Source organism: Synchiropus splendidus, chromosome 13 (genome assembly GCF_027744825.2).
Source record: "Synchiropus splendidus isolate RoL2022-P1 chromosome 13, RoL_Sspl_1.0, whole genome shotgun sequence".
Classification (NCBI taxonomy): Eukaryota; Metazoa; Chordata; class Actinopteri; order Syngnathiformes; family Callionymidae; genus Synchiropus; species Synchiropus splendidus.
The window spans coordinates 5,469,736-5,485,282 of record NC_071346.1 but is presented as its reverse complement, the minus strand read 5'-3'; positions in this window follow the sequence as shown (position 1 = coordinate 5,485,282).

Below are 15,547 nucleotides of genomic sequence, written 5' to 3'. Positions count from 1 at the left end.
CTCGCCGCACACGATCCCTCACCGACGCTTCAGCGCTTCCGAATGAAGTTTTTTTTTTTTCAATAAAGGAAGAAACGGTCTCTGAGGTTGTTGTGCTTCTGAACGTTCAGTCGGAGTTTGTCATCACTGAAGCGACTCGGAAGGAAGAGTGCGAGCAGGACTAGTTTGACAGTGGACCTGAAGTGATTCTCTTCACTGAAATGAGGAAGAAAAATATCCGGAAATTAAATGGTGCTCAGACCCTCCGTGAACTCTGGTTTCCTCCCAAATTCCTTATATAATATAATATAATATAATATAATATAATATAATATAATATAATATAATATAATATAATATATAATCAAAGTAGTTGGTTTGTTATGTTTCAAAATGGCAGAATATTTTATATAAAATATTGGATTTAAAAAAATAATTTGGTGCAGTCGGATATTATATTTTATATTTCGATAGTAAAACCATTCAAATATCTGATCATTATTGTTTAAAAACAAGACGTTGAGACAAAAATATAAATGTAAGTACATTTTTTACTCTCACGACTTAGGTGAGTGCAGATAAAATAATATAAATTTTTTAATCCTGATCAAAATAGAATAATGTATTTGATGCAAAGTGAGGAGTGAATCTCCGTCTCCTCTGAGCTCACTTCGGAACGCTGGTCACAGATCCGGAACATTCTCCCATTTTCAGCGACTGCTCTCCTCTCTGTCATCCTGCTGCTGGGGAGATGGGTTGATCCATCATGGACACACGCTCACACACACACACACACACACACACACACACACACACACGACGGCTCGTGCAGACAAACATCATTACAGGTACGGCTTGATCCATCACAGATGCAGCGCCGCACACACACATGAACGAACACACTCACACAGACGTCTAACATGTCTGTCATCCTGCCAGTAGCATCCATCACTCATTCGCCTACTTAGTTACTCTTCACACAAAATCACACTCTCTCACTCTCTCGCTCACACGTGGTTGTCGTAGATATTAGCGGGTAATTGGACAAAGTGTCAGCGAGCGGTTGAGAGTCGTGAACAAGCATCGGGCCTGAAAGACTGGTCCTCCAACTGGATCTGTCTGCGACGCCAGGAAGTTACGCTTCCCCAGTTTCACATAAACAATCCACACCATGGCGCCACTTTGACAGGAAGTGATCGCTGTCTCAGGGCACATGACCACCTCGGCTGGTCATCAGTTGAAGCAAATGAACACAGCGACTATAAATCTATTCTTGAGCGTAGACATTAGCGCGACCATGCTAAGAAGCTAAACGCCGCCATGACAGCATCGACAGCTCAGGTCTGCCGACCAAACTAGGTCACGGCGGGCGGACAAACGCGCTCAGCACATTCCCAGTGGCGTCCCGCGCTGAGACACATACTTTCCTTTTCCCTCCGCCTCATAAACGCGGTCGTTAACCTGCCAGCGGAATGTGCCGGCGTTTTATTTCTCTGGAGGATTCGGCGGCTCAGCACCTTGTTCGTAGGCTGGCTTCCTGCTGGGCTCGCACGATCAGCCACCCACGGAGGTCGGACGCGCCAACCTGCCGGGCGCAGAGGACGGCCTGAAGCGGACCACACCTCCGGCTCTGTTCGATGTGTCGCAGTAACCCACCTTCAAAAGTGCGTTCAGAAAATGATGCTGCCACGCCGACAGTCCACGAGGTTCACTTTTACTTTCCACCGCTGGCTTCCTGCTCTGTTCCTGCTTCCTTCCTTCAGAAACTTTGGCGCTGAGCTCATTTAAAGTTGTTGGCGACTGTGATTTTTACACTCCAGAAATGTGGAGGAAAACTTTATTTGGGCACGGGCGAGCGTCTGACCCCGGCTAGCAGTTGGCGCTGAGCTGCGAACAGAAGCAGCTGAGACGAGAAGTCGAGCGTTGGAACGGGACCAGGAGGTTGGTGGGTGAACAGACTCCGACGGGGCCAGAACGAGCTCCTCTCTCACAGCTGCTTCACGCCCACCAGGAACCAGAGCGAGGCTCCAGACTCGGGCTCCACTTCTCCTTCGTTTGTGTCCGACTAAACGTTCCGGCAACGGTCCTGACGGGAGGCGAGCCGGGCCGGAAGACTCTCCTGAACTGCTCTTCTCATCGCAGTGGGTGTTTTCTGAGGGAGCTTCATGAAACGTATATTTATTATTAAAAACACTACTGGAAAAGAAAGAAAAAAGAGAGGGCTGCTGAGGGTGGGAGGACCCCCTGGAAAGGGTTCCACACGAAGACGACTCATCGACAAAAAATAAAAATAAATGAATAAACTAAAAAGAACATAAGGGATAATGATGGATTTATAAAAAAGGAAAATAGTGGTAAAGTTAATGGTAAATATTCATAAAATCAAATAGACAATAGAAGTTCGACCAGCAGATGGGACTAACAGCAACGTAGAGTGAAGGAAAGAAACCCAAAAGGTTGCGGGACACTGGAACCCGTGGAGTCCAGCTCACCGTGATGCAGCGAGGCAGAAGATTCTCTGAAATACAAACAACTCTGTTTGTGACTCGGGAAACTGCCGGACCTCAGCTGGTCCAGACGACTCGGTCGAAGGTGACCGAGTCGGCGACTCACCACCAGCTGCTCCGGCTGTCAGGGCGGGTCAAAGTTCGCATCTGACACCTCTGTCATTCGGACCGAGTCAGAGTCAAGTGCGGCTCCTGGTGAGGAGGTTTTTTGGAGACTAAATTTCACATCTCACAAAAGACCTGTCAATAGGAAGAGACACATGAAGACCAAGACACTTGCCAACCAGACGACTCGAAGACCAGGACACTGGCGTACACGGCTGCATGTCGCGGCAGAAAAACAACAACACAAAAGCCGGGCTGTTAGACAACATCTCGACACAAAAGGAAACAGAAGAAAAGTGACTTTTATTTCACTTTGCCAGCAGAACATTTTTAAGGTGATAAAATATTTACAGCTTCGGTTTCCGAATAAGATGAAACGACTCGGAGAGGATTTGGAGAGAAAGGCCGTCGAGGAAAGAGCCAAATCAAGGTCACAGCGAAGGACGCGCAGAAGAATCAACACGCGCAGGAATCTCAACACGCCACTTCACTCGGCAGCTCTTCCTCCTGCTGACGGCAGCGTGACAGTTTTCGGAGGTGGAATCTGTGATGTGATGCTGGAGACATTCAGACGTGAAGCATGTTTGTTGTCGTGGCGATGCTGAAGAGCAACGGCGTCCTGCCTCTCTAATAAACATTGTGAGTCATCAGCGAGAGGTCGAAACCAAGGTGTCTTCCCCCCGATACACCTGCCTGGATACACGGCGTAAATACGTTGCATCTTCAAATGCAATTCTGAGTGACACTTTTAATTAACAGCCATCAAGAATGAGCATAAATAAATAAATTCATAAATAAAAAAGGGAATTGAAGATGAAAATTCAGCATCGAAAAGCATTTTCCCCATTACCTCTATGGTGGCAATATTCAAGTTTTTATAGAACCCTATTTAAACTAAAGCTCCTTTAATGTCTTGAAAATATTTTTACAAGAATTTCAATTTTATAAGAATTTCAAATACATTTTCCCCAATACTTCTAGAAAAATTCTTTCATACATTTACATTTTATACATTTATTTTAAAAATTTGAAAAATGTATCGCAGAATTTGGTTAATCATTTATTGATTTTTTAAAATAAATAAATAAATGTAAACATTAAAAAATATATAATATAAAAATAATAATTACATTTCTCAGTTATTTGACAGAATAGATGAACATAGCACATTAAAGTTAGTCAATGAACAATGAATATATGTCAGTGAGCTAAAATAAAATAATATTGTTAATGAAAACAAATGTGATAGTTGAAGCGTTTCTGTTTATTGTATAGTTATGGATGGAAAATTGGACCGTTAAAATGCGAACTAGATGAAGCTCCTTTAAAGAAAGACAATCTCTAAGAGTGAAAAATTGAAAAATAGCAGCAAAACAGACCAAACAACTGGATTCCTCGTGTGGCAGGTAGAAGATGTCACCACAGATTCTTAGACAGGAGGTCACATTCCACTTGTGCTGTATAACACAAGAGTTTCTGTCTGGGCTGCGACTGAGGAGGAATCTGTCAAAGTGTTATTGAGCTGCACAAAGTGGCTGCCTGGCTCACTTATTACAGGCTGCGTGTGTGTGTCACAGGAAGTGAAGACTGTCTCTCCAGTCAGGTTCCACTCATCTCCTCGTAAATCTTCACCCTTCACCTGGTTAGCTGGCCTGACGGTTCACCTCGTCCCGGGGCCTGCGGGCTTCCCAGCCGCTGCTAACCTCTGATTTTATGACCCTGACTGTGGCCTGACCTCTCGGGTGCCCGGGGCGAGGTCCCGAGGACGCCCACAAATTACACACACACAAGCTTTTATTGGTCTCCGACGACTAAAGTTATCGTCTCCAGCTTGTGATGCCATGCTAACGCTAGCACTGTAGCATCAGAGGCTTGATACAAACCAAATTTTGGCCACAAGAAGACAAATATGAAAGCAAATGTGACCCCCTTCTACACGCTAACATGCTAAAGCCGAAGAAGCTAAGCGGTTCTCTTTATTTACTACGATTCTGCGACACGTTTTTTAGAGTCAGCTGGTTTGATGGATGGATTTTCTCTCTTCTATCTGCGTTTTACTTTTCAGTTTTAGTGACAGTTTCTTTCCCTATATTACGTCCGCTTCAACAGTCATTTTCTACACTCGTCTTCGGCCATCTTTCCTCTTCAAGTCTTCAATAAAATTAGTCCATAAGATCTAAACTTTAATAGAAACAAAACACAAACTGTGAAGTAGTTTCCCACAAGGTGACACATTCTAGCTTGATATTACAGCGATGCGTTCAGGGGCTACTCTGCTCAGAGAACAGAGGTCAAAACAGGAAGTACCGGACCAAAATAAAACAGGAAGTCACAACTTTTGTTCTCCAGAGCTTGTCCTGCAACAACCACATTTGTGGTTTTAAAGTGCAGCGTCAGCAAATTGTCCAGTCAGGTCTCTGAGCTCCGACTCTGGACCTCAGGTCCAGAACCATCCAGGAGACGCGGCACAAGCTCCCTCTTGTTCTCCCCCTGCTTTGTTTGCGTCGTCCTTCGTCCGGACACAAATCATCTCCGCAGATCTGCACTGACAGGAACAAACTGTGTTCCGAAGCGAGCGGAAAGCGGAGCAGATTTTCCTCTTAATTAAATCGTCTTTGTGATTTATGTGCGTCTCCTCAAACTCTTGATGTTGGTTCCCCTTTGATTGTATCTCTTTGTTTTTTATCGCCGCGACCTCGTCTGCCCTCGTGCGCTGCTCCGTGGACCAGCTGCTGCTCGGAGACGCGCTTGACTTTTACTTCAAATGTCAGAATAATAAGCGGCGCCGTCGCTTTTAAGAAATAATCTCATTGCTGCTGTGCATCTCAAGAGTCCCATTTAAGATCTGATGTTTGCGGAGGTCACTTCTGATCTCCATGCTAATGTGACGTGTGAAGCCCACAGGCCTCTCTTGCAGCCGTAGTTATCGTGCACCGCATTCAAGTAAAGTGTCCGATCTGAGGTCCGATCTGGGCTAAATCTGGGTTTTATCAGACTTGGCGTCACGATTCAACGCAAGCCCGCCGTCTCCATAGCAACCAGAAGCCTCCAGATCTGCATCACGTCTCGGACGGATGTCGCCGTTATCTCACCGGCACACGCTCGCAGCTGCTTCAGAGGGTGTGAATCCCGACCCGACCCGGTCCCGAAGCAGATGCCGGGGAGAATCCAGCCCGGTCTGCAGGGACTCATTTGGATTCAGATTTGTGTTTCACTCGGTTGGATTTCACGCCGCCGCTTCCTCCCCTCATCCTGGCGGCTTCACGCCGGCTCATCCTCATGAGCGTTTCCCACATGGTCTTATCACATCACCGGCCGTTCCCACACTTCCATTCTCATTTGCTCTCACTCCTTGGAGCTTGTAATTCTCCTGATACTTCTCCCTGGCTTGCTTCCCCCCTCCTCCCCCGCTCCCTCGTCACCTCCTGACACAGAGACAATCATCTCGTGAGTCATATTTACGGCTCTCCCTTCCCGCTTAATGAGCTCAAACCTGCAGCCAAAAGTTAATAAAAGGATGGAGGAATCCCATCTCATCTCAGTCTGCGCTGTCCTGCGCAAGCGAGGACACTAGACCCTGGACCCTCCAGCCAACACCCTAACATGGTGCGACTTTTTCCCCTCCATAGTTCAGATTTCATAGGTTTTATTATTTAATTCTTGTCATCAAACCACTTTGCATAGCTATACCGTAAAATCTTCTATCTATCTATGATGGCAGACCACTAGGGGGCGCAAAAAAGTGCCATTATCTACCACTTGGGGCGCACCTTGAGAAACAACGTTTCAGTGTCTGTTTTTCTTCATTATCATATCAACTTCAAACCACAATGCAAGCAGTAAAATGCATCATATTTATTGCTTTTTCAAGTGGAAAACAAACGAAAATGGCTGAAAACGTCTTCACCAGTCTGCCGACGTGACACTTGAGGTTCGTGTTTGGACGTGTCTTCGTGGACGGACGTTTAGCTGCAAATATCCGAACATTTCCGGCCTCTTTCGTCCGTAAGGATCAGAACGTTCTTCCTTCTGTCACTCTCCCTCCTCCACGCCCCTCCTCACCTTCATTAGCAGCCGGTCCGATCAAAATGTCCGACAGGAGTCCTGAATACGCCGTGGGGGACAGAGGCGACTTTCGAGGGTCCGAGAGCAGCAGCACAGACTGACACCTTCACCCAATTACACGGACGAGTCACGACAGGTCGGGATGGAGAAGAGAAGGTCTGATCTACTACAGCCTGCGACTGTTTTTAGAGCTGAAGTTTCAGACTCTGAATGGAGGAGGGGCCCGGAGGAGGACAGCTTCATCGTCAACATTTTTTTTTTTTTACTTTACACTACTGCTATTATCATGTTTCCTTTCTCCTTTTCGTCTTTTTTCTTTTATTTATTTATTTATTTATTTTTCCTTTTAAAGTCACAAAAAATCACATATTTACATTTCTTAACACATTGTTTAATAAACAATGGTTGAAATATTTTAATGTTTCTAATGACTGACTTTGTTTTTATTTTAATTCTCCATTTATTTGAACCTTTCCCTGATTTACAATATTTACAATAAATGTTCATTTCTCTACCAATCCTTTTTGTGACTTTTGTATAGTCCATTTTTATATATTCACATTTGATTACAGAAAAAAAAATATTTCATTTATTTACATATTTCTAATAACTGACTTCAATTATAGTAGTTTTTGTCAAGTGTTACCTTTTTTTTCTTTTTTTTTCACAATTTTTGTGAGGCTTTTTTGTAGTCATTCCACCCCCAGTCCAGCTTTATCAAATTTGATGAAGTTACATAAATGAAAAATAAATTCCTTTTTTTTTTTTTTTTTTTTTTTTCTCCTATGGTCCTCTTCGGTCGCCTCTCTCTGTAAATACATTTCAATAAAATTGACCCCAGTTCAAGGGTCTCCTGACATCATATGGAGTGTCTTGAGAGTGACCCAGGGCGGTGCTGGACAGACGACCCGGATGGTGTCCACAGAAGGGCTTCCAAGATGGCGGCAGTCTCCAGCCGCAGTGTCTTGCAGCATGTGTCTTTATTAAAAACAGACAGCTGATGTAGGCAGCGTGCGGCACCCAGGCGACCCGCTGATCATCACATGATCACCTCGACGACTCAGCTGTTATTGTCTCGGAACTCGGTGTGTCGCTCGCGGCGGACAACAACAGCAGGATGATTAAAACGTCAATGAGAGAGATTCTGATCTGGAGTGGAGGAAATGAGGTCCCAGGGAGCTTCTTCTTCTGCTTCTCTCGCTGCAGCCGGGGCGGGGGCCAGGGGGCGCCGTCTTCTAGCAGTCGACTTGACAGAGTCTATCCCAGTGACTCGGGGTGAGAAGCCACCACAGCCCACCGCATGTAGACCGACATAGATGATGGGAGGAAACTAGAGCTTCCTGAAGAATTCACGTCTCAGGTTCGCTCTGAAACTCTGACTGTCCTTGAGCGAGAAGATTGCCTGCAGCAGGAAGATAGAAGGCGAGATGTTGTTGCTATAGAAACCAATATATGTCTCTCTATACACACACACACACAGCATTCTAAACCCACAACAGATCTTCAGGTGCAACATGGTCATGGAGATCAGTCGTCAGCGTGCGGTCGGAGACTCAGAAGAGTCAGAAGAGTCAGAAGAACAGGGACTGTTGCGGCAAAACATGACTGGAGATGAGTGTCGAGCTAAGAAGCTATCACAAATGGAGATGCTCTGACCCGAACATCATCTGCGAGGAGGAAGTGTCAAGTTGAAGCGCCCTCTTCACCACGTCCAGCTGCTCTGGTCCTCTCAGGAGGCAGTGGAACATCAGCTGTAATGACATCAAGATGGATCTGAAGACACTCGGGAGCTCGTGGGTCGTGGCTAGCTTGTAAAAAGACAACTGCTAATCGTGTTTCCCGCCTCGCAGAGAAGCACAGGAAGTGATCAGGTTAGCCACTTCGCTGCCTGAGAGCAATGGACCGGGTGAAACTGAATCCACCACTCGCGACACCCTCCTCCGCCATCGTCGGCAGTTTTAGTCTCGGACGCTGTTTTTTTTTTTTTATAAACTGAGGTTCGGCAGAAAGTTTGACGGCGAGCGGCGGCGGAGTGGAACTCTGGCGTGACGGGCGGCGAGCTGCTCTGTCAATCATGGAAGAGTCAACAGAGTAGTCAGCGTGCAGATGGCCTGAGCGGTGAAACTGCTGCCGAGTCTCCTCCGCTGCAGCGAGACACCGACAGATGGCTTGACCCCAAACTTGAATATTTCATCATCACGCGCCCATTTACAGAGAACAACTTGCGTTTAAAGTCATGTGACGCCAGATTGAGTCTTGGCGACTCAGCAGCTATTGGACCAATCACGTTTCGTTTGTTATGGCGTTTTACATGCCTGGTGATGTTGATCAATAATAGCATTTCAAAATTAGCTTTTATTTTTTGTTTATACATTTGTTTTAATTTTCACTGGTGAGAAAAGGTCATTTTAAAAAATGTGACTTAGTAGGACCTAAGTTTGGTTCACTGTGTCGCTGTCATCTCAGCCCAGGCACCATCCTGGTTCACTCCTCTCTGATGAAGTGCTCCTCCTCCTGGCCCCTCCCCCTCGCTCTCAGATGTATGCCATCTATTGTACAACATTGATCTTGTGAGTTGTGAGTTGCACTGCTCAATACTGAATCTTAATTTTGACCCCAACAATTTTTACTTTTTTTATATTTTAAAAAAGGATTAAAAAATGTATATCATTTTAAAAAATGTATTTTTAAACTAAATTAAACATACATTAAATCACAGGTAAATAGGTGTCAAAAAAGAGTGTAAAACTATATCCTAAATTAAAAAAAAAAACTAAATAAAAATAAACTTACCTACCTTATTATAAATGAATAATTCAGTTCGAAAAGAAATTTTGCATTGGAATGTCCTGCGATTCTGACTGCACCTGAACGCGTCATCCCTGATCTCAGAGTACTTCTGTCTAGAGCAGAGCCACCGCTCCATCCTGGTCATCTCGCGCCGCTGGGAGCGACGTGTCCGTGCGATCAGGTGTTTCAGGAGCAGTGATGGACGGGTGAAAGAAACGTGGAGAACCGAAGCTATCGACTGGCTTTTATTGCCGCGCATCTCTGAAGTCGCTCCGAAGTGGTGAAAAGGCCGTGTCACCGTCGCAGGTCGCGCCATCGACACGAGAGGCAGCGCCAGCGGCGAGTTCACGGAGGCCGCAATAAAGGGAATTACACTAATAACTGCTGCGGGGGAGACGGAGGGAGGGCGGAGTGGGGTGGGGGTCTGAGGGGGGTTATGTAATTGGGCTCCACGTAAATCGATGCAGTCTTGACCCGGGAAATGAGCAGGGCATTAACTCTGGCAGTCACTTTCTTTGAGCCTGTGGAGAGAGCGGAATTAAAGCATCAGCGTGTGGTCTGTTTTCATGGCTCTCAACCTGAGGCCTGTGGGCCACACGCAACCCGGGAGACTCAGCATGGTGGCCCAGACAGGCAGTGTGGCCCACGTTTGTCTGAACTGCGAAGGCAACATTACTGTTTGCCAGGAGTTGCTAGTTCCGGTGATTGAAACCAGAACATTTGAATTAAGGTTTCCGCACTTTTGTACGATGCTCGGAAGCAGTTCAAGCTAGCTTCGGTGAAACTCCTGAATTCACCGAACAATAAAAGAGATTAGCTTACCTACTGATGCTGAAATCTTTAAATCAGTCCATCTTGGGAGTCAACGGAAAAAAAGGCTATTTTACATTTGCTTAAAAACGTTTACTATGATGACATTTATTTTTAATAAAACGGTGTAAAAATAAGCATTCCTATTGCATTGTTAGCATTTTAACATAGTTGATTTGGTATTTATTTAAACCTATTTGTCCCTCACACGTTGTTGTGCTCAGAATATTAGCGTCCTCTGGCTAACTGCTCAGATCATCAGGAGGGGCTCAGGCGTCCATCGTAAACCTCTCTCTCTCCGACGGTTAAGAACATTTTCATAAAAAGTTGAGAAGTTAACAACCGCCTCCGACGTTAATTGCTCACAGACAGAATCTGGATATCCGAGTTTCGACGTCACGCTGAGTTTAATAACATGTTTTTACTGTTTGTATTTATCGTTGTCGTTACGCGACGACTCATTAGCGTCCTGTGGTTTCCGCCGCCGGAGCGGTGCGGCAGGTTTTAACCAGTCAGTCTGAAATAATAACAAGATTGTGTGTGAGGAGTCGCTGTCACAGCGGTGTTGTTGTCTTGAGACAAGTCACTGAGCTGAAGAACCAAAAGGTAAAGCGCAAACCCTCTCATGGAGGTAGGTGAAACTTGGGGCCCGTGGGCCAAGTCAGGTCCTTCATGCTGTGTGGCCCGACACATTTTGCTATAGCATTTCTCTGTCTAGTCCCATACTGCACTGCAACAGTTGCAGTTTCTATTGAAGTTCATGTTACGTTCTGGCTCCTCCGTTGGAGGAAGAGACGACTAGTGTTCCGAACTATTTGTCAGTCAAAATTTGTGAGCAGGAAGTGGAAACACTGGACCTCATGTTGAACCCTTAGTCATCGATCATGAGGTGTTCTTGGGTCCAAAAGGTCAAGGACATGTCGCTGACTTTCCCTTTCAAAGCGTCTCACAAGGCCTCGTCCAAGTTTCCGCTTGAACCCAGCGGTTCAGACACGCTCAGCGGAGAGAATCAGCTCATCAGGAGAACTAAGAAAAGATAAGAGTGTTTATCAGCGTCTGTGGCGGGAAATCTCCACGCGCGTCCCAGAACGACGGTGAAAGTTATCTGCCGTTAACGTTCTCTCAAGTGCTCCATTAGAGGAGATTCCATCTCCACTCTGATGCGGAGACGTGAACTCCTCCAGAGGAAACTTCAACCAGCCGCTCCTCATCTTCATGAGGAATATTTAGACCTTGACTCGTGATCTGAGGAGGCGGCGGAGCTGCTTTTAATGAGCAAACATTCGGTGTCGGCGTGAGGAGGCGGAAGAAACCCGGAGGTCTGAGCTGCGAAAACAAGCACCGCGGCTTCACACGCCACGTCTTTCATCGCGTTACTTTAGCGCTCGCGTGATGTCACACGACTGACTGCATGATAGTTTGACATCAATTTATTCTACAAACATTAAGAGTCTAAATGAGGTGGTGACAATCTGTTCATGATTGACGTGAGCCAAACAGATGGTAACTGAAAACGTTGAGTTTTGAAGGTAAAACGAACGTGTGAACGTTTGTGGTGTTTTGTCGTCACCTGCAGGGGGATACTGGTGCTACAACAAGCAGCCGGCGGACCAGTATATACTGTACATTCAATTACTCGTATTTAATTCAGAAAACTCAGATGGCTGTGTTCCCTTTGATGAGCCAAAGGGAACATCGACATTTATTAAGAGAACCCGGAGCTGCTGTTGGATGGGGAATACCAGGAGTGACAAAATAAGGGGAAAAATTTTGAAATTTTAATTAGAAATATAAATATAAATAAAAGGGGAAGCACACAAAGTGGAATTAAAAATGGAAAAATAAATATGGAGATGTGAATAGAAATACTCTTAAATTGATATGAATTTCATAACTTTTACTTCGGCTCATTTTTCCTTATTTCTTTCCACTTTTATTTCCTCATTTTAGCACTCTTGCACAAACACATTATTTGAAAAATCATCTACAACTTCCCGCCCTGGAATCATCGATCAGGATGGTCAACACAGCAACGTAGGAACAGAAAACAAAGCTACAAAATACGTGGCAATACAACCCGAAGCGATATTTGAACAAATATCTAATATATATTCAAATATATGTGCTTTACATAGACTTATTCAGTGAAATACATCTCAGTCAGGAAGGTATATATCAAAAGCAAACAAAGTAATCCAAATATTACGTTTTAAAGAATTGAACTCTCATGAGGGGAAATTATTAAATATCTCGATATTTAATATATATATGTCAGGTAGGTGAATGGGTTCAACAAAAAAGGCAAATAAAAGTTCTAGTTGTATTTTTTTTTAAATTATCATAATAAGGCAGTCTAATCTGATTTAATCTTATTTTATCTAATAGTGAAAATTTACGGTGTAATTTTCAAAAGTGCCAGCAGATGGCGGCACTTGCTTGTCTACCATCCTTCACAAGCGAGACTAACGTTGGTCTCCAGTCACTTATTATTGAATCAGTTTGCGTTTATAAGCGACATAACGTATTAAACAAACATCAGATAAGGGTTACTCATATACAGTCTTTATTTATTTAAATATTCCTGGTTTTAAATTTAAATTTGATTGTTTGACCCGAAACTGAACTTAAAATACCTCAAACGAATCGCACCAAAACTGACGGAGCGACGGCAACAAAGCGTTAATACATGTCTCTGGATCCCCGGGAGCAGGCGACACACTGAGGCGGGCAGGTGCGCGTCAGGCGGGGCGTGAAACAGCTCAGCTGTTTACAGTAATGATCGTTCTCTCCAGTTTCACGCGCGTCTTAATCGGCAGCTCGGGTTCGCCGCACTCACCTGTCGGCTGATTGACAGGCGTGAGCTCGCGCCTCGCCCATATAAGGAACGTGATCTCAGGTGATTCCCGACGGCTTCAGGTGAAGGAAAATTAAAATCCGTCAGTCATTTGGAAAGTGAAAGTTCCAAAGTCATGCTCCTGGTTTTTTCTTCCCAGCTTTGTTAATAATCTTCCTTGATTTTTCGACTGGTGTTTGGGGGTCACCGTGGGGTCACGTCAGTAGGCAAGAGGACTTCAGTGGCACTCTGGACTCCTCTGGTTTATGTCTCGGGCTGAGGTTGCTGGAAGTGCTTGCACTTGTTTACATTCTCGGGAGACGAATCGGTGCAGAAGGAAACAGGAGTGAGAGATCCGTCATCTCCGGCAGCGACTGTGCCAGGCGAGACTGTCGGGAGTCACCTGGTGGAACTGAGCCCCCATGTCAAGACAAGGAGTTGTGTGAGCTGATTTCTCAGTACAATCTCACCAGGAGAGCAGCTGCTGGTGCTTCCTGTGGAGTGGATGCCGCTCTGTGGGCTGCACGTTCCCCGGATGGGTTTCCCTCGCTGCCCCCAACACACACACACTCACACACACACAGCTGCTGCTGCTCACTGATATTGACTGCAACGTGTTTCTCTGAGGAAACTATTGATATTTATCACACACAAACGGGCCAACACGCCGTGATCCAGACCCGGATCAGGTCTGCCCCGCCACCAGCAGAACTCTCCTCCGTCTCCCGGCCCGTCAGCGCCGAGGCAGATGGATGTTTGGTTTGTGGTTTCATGTCAGCGGGAGCTTTCAGCAGCAGGGATGACAAACTTATCTCGTAATGCTCTGCTCAGGGATTTCCCCCCGCAACCTCGTGTGTCTGTGCGTGTGTGTGTCCTCGTGTTTACGAGTGTGTGTATTTGGAACACAAATCTACAAATGCTAATAAACATTTCTGGTTGTTTTCTCATTACCAGGAAAACACTTTCTTCCTTAAGTCGCATGAAAGCAGATGGTGTGTTCAGGTGCAGTGCGAGTTATTAAAGTTCTGTCCAAAATGAACGATGAAATGAGACTAAAAAAACTCTCATTTAAAAATCAGATCGGACATGAAACCCAGGAAGTTCCTACATTCATGACAGCACCTGAATGTATCATCCAAGCTGCTTGATGCTTGAGAGTCTTCGCTTGTATGAAGACTCATCCACAAAAGGAGCTCCGTCAGAGACTCAGATCCAAACCTGGTTGGGAAAACATGCTGAGTCAGCATCAAATTAATGCTGCTTGTCTGAGGGGACACGCCCCCAGCGCCAACTGACTCTATTTACTGCCTTTGTTTTTCAAAACTCCAAAGGTTTCTTTCAGCGAGTGACTCCAGATTCCGGCGCCACATGAAGCTTGACACAACTTCCACGTGTTATCTCTGACAGCTGAATCTGATGGAGGTTTTAAATGGCAGAGTAGCACGAAGCCCGAGTCTGGCTGAAGGACACGGTCCTCCCCGTGCAATCGGCAGGATCTGTCTGGCTGGAGGTCGGAAGCAGGCGACAGACTAAACTGAGGCGCGCTGTCATTCACCGCCAGAACCGTAGAAAAACAAGCCTCTCAGGTGCAAACTTCAAAACTGCTCCGGCGTTTGTGGAGCATCGACTTTGACGGGAGCTGCACGGGACAATTGGATCAAAGGACCCGCCTTTGAACGACTCGTGTGTGTTTGCTGCCATCAGACTGCAAAGACAAACGCTAACAGGTTAGCGACCACATGTTTAAAAACACATTTATCAACCCGGTCGCTCCTCGCTATCTCCTGGCTCTGCCTCCTGAAAAGTTCCGTGCACACAATCTGGACCATCTGAGCGCCGATCTTAATTTAGTTTTCAGCACTTGTTTTCCAAAAAGTCGATTTGCCGAGCAGATTTCAGACGGCGACGGCTCCCGCTCTTCTGCCGGCAGGTGATTTGTCTTGCAGATTCCACGGCAGATTATCTGGCGAGGCGGAGGTCGAGGCGTGTGCCTGCTTGTCGCTCGTGGCTCGATAAGAAAAGTCCCATCAGTCAGGTCCAATGAAGGACCGTCAGCTGGAGTCGCTCCTCTGGTGAGGTGGATCTCTGGGATTATTCAGATTGCCTCCGGCGGCAGGGCCGCGGTGGCTCTCTCTGGCTCCGCTTCCTTCCTGTTTATCGTCCAGCAGAACCTGTTGCCTGCTAATGACAGGCGGCGCTGCCAAGTCGGCGCTGACAGATGTTTGGGCCGGGCGCCGGCTAATGAAGCCCGGGCGGCTGGAGGACTTCCATCCTCCGGACGCTCCTGATTCACCACCTCTGCTTCCCTTCCACCGAGGGCTCATTCACAAATGCTGTCGTTCAGACAGGAAGAAGGTGTTTATGGATAAAAACTAGGGGTGGAATTAGATTAAAAAATTAATTAGAGAATTGTGATTAATTAATCGCAATTAATCGCAGTTTAATGGTATCAGAATAT